The sequence below is a fragment of the Cryptomeria japonica genome, chromosome 3 (assembly GCF_030272615.1).
Source record: "Cryptomeria japonica chromosome 3, Sugi_1.0, whole genome shotgun sequence".
Lineage (NCBI taxonomy): Eukaryota > Viridiplantae > Streptophyta > Pinopsida > Cupressales > Cupressaceae > Cryptomeria > Cryptomeria japonica.
The window spans coordinates 150,901,800-150,906,724 of record NC_081407.1 but is presented as its reverse complement, the minus strand read 5'-3'; the positions used below and the strand labels follow the sequence as shown (position 1 = coordinate 150,906,724).

The 4,925-nt window shown below is 33.2% G+C and overlaps 1 long non-coding RNA gene across 1 annotated transcript; it reads right to left on the bottom strand.

Moving 5' to 3' along the window:
• Positions 1-1,318: 1,318 nt before the first annotated feature.
• On the bottom strand, positions 1,319-2,470 carry LOC131067792 (uncharacterized). The gene is made up of 2 exons (XR_009111872.2): positions 2,213-2,470; positions 1,319-1,831 (listed from the first exon to the last, which is right to left on the bottom strand). It is a non-coding gene; the product is annotated as an uncharacterized LOC131067792 (long non-coding RNA).
• Between the last annotated feature and the right edge of the window lie 2,455 nt (positions 2,471-4,925).

The window sequence follows — 4,925 nt, the reverse complement described above, 5'->3', positions numbered from 1 at the left end:
CATTGTATATGCATGAACTTGTTTAACTAGCTCCGCCTCCATGTGAGATTGTAGACCTCATATGTGGATGAAAATCCCATATAACAAGTTTGTATGGTTTTTTTTTTCCCTCTTACCCTTGAATCTTTTGTATTTTGTTTTTGAGAAACCCGTGTGAGTATCTTTTGTAACCAACAATACCATATGAAATCCTAGCTCGTTTCGAGAGATGCTCCACATTCGCGAACCCTGCACAATAGTTGTAGCATGATGTGAATCACATGAAGGAAAGGTTGTCAATGGTCAAATACAACTAGAATTAAGCATACTACTATCACTCTCCATTGAAGGAATATGTAACAAATTTTAATTATGAAGGAGAACAATAAGAGTTTGCAATAGAGAAGGAAAAATAGTCAAAGCCCTTAATGAATAAAATGAACATTTGTGGTGACAATCATGATGGCCCAATAGGGGTTTGAACCTTGGTTGTCACAACAACACCGCCACCACTTAATCAATACACTATGAAAATAATCCTATTATTAATGTTATTCAATATATGATTATATAATTAATTTCTTTAAAAAAATTAAAATTTCTCCTTTACATAACATTTCTCCTCAACACCAGTTTTGTAAAGGTGAAACATCATCCCTTACTTAAAAAATAAATCAATATGAGAATGAATTAACAGCCTCGAAGCAGAAATAAAGAGTTAAACCCATTGCTATTCTGACTTCTGTTACCTTGCCTGGTTAATTATGGTGTCAACTTCAAAATTAAGTGACAAATCTAGAGTGATCAAATTGGTTATCACTTTGCTTCCCACATTGGGTAGGCAAATCAACAGCTGGGACTGTGAGAAACAGAAATGGAGGGTTTAGCCAAGGAAAATTACGAAATGGAGGGTTTAGCCAAGGAAAATTAAGACTACTATTGTCCGGTCAATCTGGAAGTATTAAGTGGTTGTCCTATTGCATCCAATTGGTGAACACTGTGCTATCCACATTAGGAAGACAAACCCTCTTTCAAAAGGTGAGCTAGAGGGTTTTTACCATTCACTGGAGCAATTCCTACAAAACAGACCAAATCCAAGCAATCTAATTCGTTGGATAGCATTGCTGCAAGACAGAACTTTTGGTTTAGATGTATATTTTCTTTAATAGTCCCTTTGATAAAAAAGAACAGAAATGCCCAAAATACCCATACCTATATCATCCAGTTATATTAAAAAACCAGAAATATCTAAAACCCAATTGACAAAGATAAAGCATCCTAACAACCAATTGCATTAGCCTTTTGTTTTCATGAATGAAAAAATATTAGTTAAAGAGACTGATGAGGAAGTCACGGGACACAGTTTTTCATTTTAGAATTTCTATTTAATCCAATCTTACACTGAATTTTGAGAATTCATTACACAACAAGAAAGAAACCTAGATTCAAAACAAAGTTGGGTTTCTACTCTTGTGACTCCTCAACAGATGCTTCTATCCTCAGAAGCACAAAGCCAATAGCAATTCCCATGAGAACCAAACCACTCATGATGGGTACTATTCTTGCTATTTCTGCCCCCACACCATAGCTTATTCCAAGAGTTCTTGGTCTTCTATTATCACAGTTACTGCCTTTAAAAGCATTGTAAGCAAATTTCTCATTAGCGGTGGAAGCTAATCCCATCTTCATCAATTTGTTGTCTGGTTCAAAGCCTGCATACGCCATGGAGGTTCGCAAACATTGCACCTTGCTACAGTTTAGCCTGGAGCAACGAGACTTCAAAGGGGCGGCCCCTAATGGAACAAAACCTATTGCTGAGGTTGCAGCTGCTGTTGCTGCCATCTTGAATTGTCTGCACAAATTGGACAATAGTTTAACCTTACAAGTATAGCTTCCATCCAAAAATGGGTAAAAAATATATAATTTTTTTGGGACAGCAATGAAGAAAATTGATCTTGGGCGTCCAAATGTTTTGGATTAAACAGAAGAAGAAAGCAAATTTAATCGTTTGTGTAAAGATGTACATTTTCTTCTACTCGAAACATATGAAGAAATCGCACTCGTGGAAAAGAAATTTTTATCTTGAATGCAATTAGGACCTTGAAATGTGAAATTAATGCAAACCAGTTTGGATGTCCTCTTTAAGTACTAAACTATCAAAACCCATTGAATGCAAGAAAACCCAATTATAGCTGTGAAAGAAAGAAGGGCACATCAATGAACGAATACTCACCTTGTAAGAAGCTTGGTGCAGAGAGGCCTCTATTGTTGATGATTTGCAGCCAGTGCAGAGAGCGTAATATGTTGGAAAGTTTTGTATGGATAAGATTGTGTGAGGATGTATGGTTGAAATTCGGATAAGTGACATTCTTTGTAGACCAACCAAACCCCAAGGGCAAAAGGATGTATGATATAAAATGGACTTTGTACGACATGTAATTATATGTAAAGACTTCGCTTTTCAAAAGGGAAGGTAGACAAGTTTCTAGTTTTAAAATGCATCCTTAGAAGTTATAATGCTTGAGAGACTCCTAATAGAATTTCTAAAATAACTAGATTTTTTTAGATATTCTATTTTGGTGGTGGATGGTTAGAGGATCAAGGGAAAGGATCGAGTAGTCACTTATCTTAATTTTGCATATCTTAAGTTTTTAAATGGTACTTCAGATTTTGACGGTTTTTTTGGGTTTTTTCATATGTGACTTAAGAGCTTAAAGCTATTATTTTAGTTTCTCGTAGTTACAATGAACATGAGACGATTCATTATGTGCATAAAAGTAAAAAAACAATCATTTAGAAGTGATGCTTAATACCTATTTATAAACACCGCAATAACTGTGTGCTACAACCACCCAAATTTTTGAACAATCAACCTGCTCAATATATTTCTCTAATATATGTTTTGACCATTACCTGTGCACAAATGCTCTAGTACCTGTGCACTACGAGTACCAAAAAAAGTTGCACAACTCCTCTAATTAAATATTTAAATTTTAACTACTAGGTGTACAAGTAGGTGACTATTGGTACATGTGAAATATTTTAGTGAGATTTTAATTATCATGCATTCTTTTTTTCTAAAGATAGTAATTGGGGGGTTATGTGGGCAAGGGGTGAGCAATTAATGCAACATGGGCAATTGTTGGGTCCTTTCCTCTATTTCTTGTGAATGAATTTTTTCTTTTCTTTTAGGACGAATTTCTTCTCAATTGAACGGCTATTTTATTTATAATTGTAATGGTGAAAATTGTATATTAGGTCTATTTTGATTAAGACTATAGTAAATATAATAATTAATTTATAAATAACATAATTATGTCTAAAATTAGTTTACGACATTTATGCATGAAATTAGCTCATAACATCCCATACTCTTATTTTTCTCATTATTAATCTTGAAATTTATATTCCTAGTCCCTAGACCTATTATGTGTCATATTGGATAAGATCTATGGGATTAAATTTGAACTAGGGGATTTTGTAGGTGAGGATATGAACCCTTTTAAAAATCAAAATTCAATCTCATCTTGACATCCCTTTCACTAATCTTTATGAGTTGATTTAGTGCACATAATGTTGATTTGTGTGCTTGATTATTGCATTTAAGGGCATTCAATCTTTTCATTTTACAAGGAGGTGAGATTGAGGATATACAAAGGAGCATGCTAGGATTTTATAAAAATTAAGCAATTATGAGAACATTTTTGCAACATTTATCAAAGAATCATCATAGCATGTCATCCTAAGTCCACTATGCATTTTTTTTTATAATCTTTGAACCTTTCATTTAAATTTGTAAGGTTTATCCACTACGGGCATGATCAAGGAGAACATAACTCTCATAATCTAACAAATTCTCCAAAGGTGTTTACAAACATCATCCATCCTTACAAAAAACATAGAATTTATGGTGAGCAAATTATTTCATGCCCCCCACCTCAACTCAATTACATGTGAAACAATTTAGCTATGTGCATGTGGATATTATATTTACACTTGTTCAGGTGAATAAAAATGAACAATCAATTTGCAAAATTAAAGATCTTCATTTAAGTCAACCCTAAAAATCTAGAATTATCCTAACATCTAGGACATCGCTTTTCCATCATTAGTTGTCAAGCTAATATCATGTTTAATTTATTTTAAGTTTAAATAATTAACCACTTTTATTTATTATTTTGACCATCTTGTTCTAATTTAGACATGGGTATTTTATTGTTGGATGATTAACATTTCATGATGAAGATATCGTGTGTATTGCTTATGTAATTTTATTTTATATTTATTGAGTGCGTGAGTTTCTTATGTGGTAAAATATTTAATCAAATTATTTATTATTTTTATTATTTAAGTTTATCATGTGACACCCACTCCTAAAAATATCTTGGAAGTGCGATATGAGCATAACCTTGGATGTCCTCTACATTAATGCACTCACCATTGTTTAATTTTCTTAACACAATACTCACACACTTACATGTAATACTATCATCATACATTTATATATAATTCTCCCACACAATTGTGCAACACTACTTACATGCATTGTGTGGCCCTAAACATGACAATTTTTGTTGCTTAGACCATATGTGTATGACTTAAAACATGAATAACCACATGTTATGTGCTTCCATACACATTCACTACTTGGTGACATTCATGCCACAAAATATGATTGTACAAACAACATCGTGAGATTTGATACATGATGGCATTTACGCTACATGTCACAATGATCCAACTAGCATGATATGGGTTTGGCATATGTTCTCATCCTATCCATATAAGAAACACACCATATTTGTTTGACATTTTCCAACATCTATATGGATTCCCACTAATGACCTACTTGGACAATACTTTCTACATTTTGTCAAGTGGAAGAGGTATACATAGATTCTCATCTTACCTCTATGTATATTTCCCATGTTCAATCTACGTAGAAG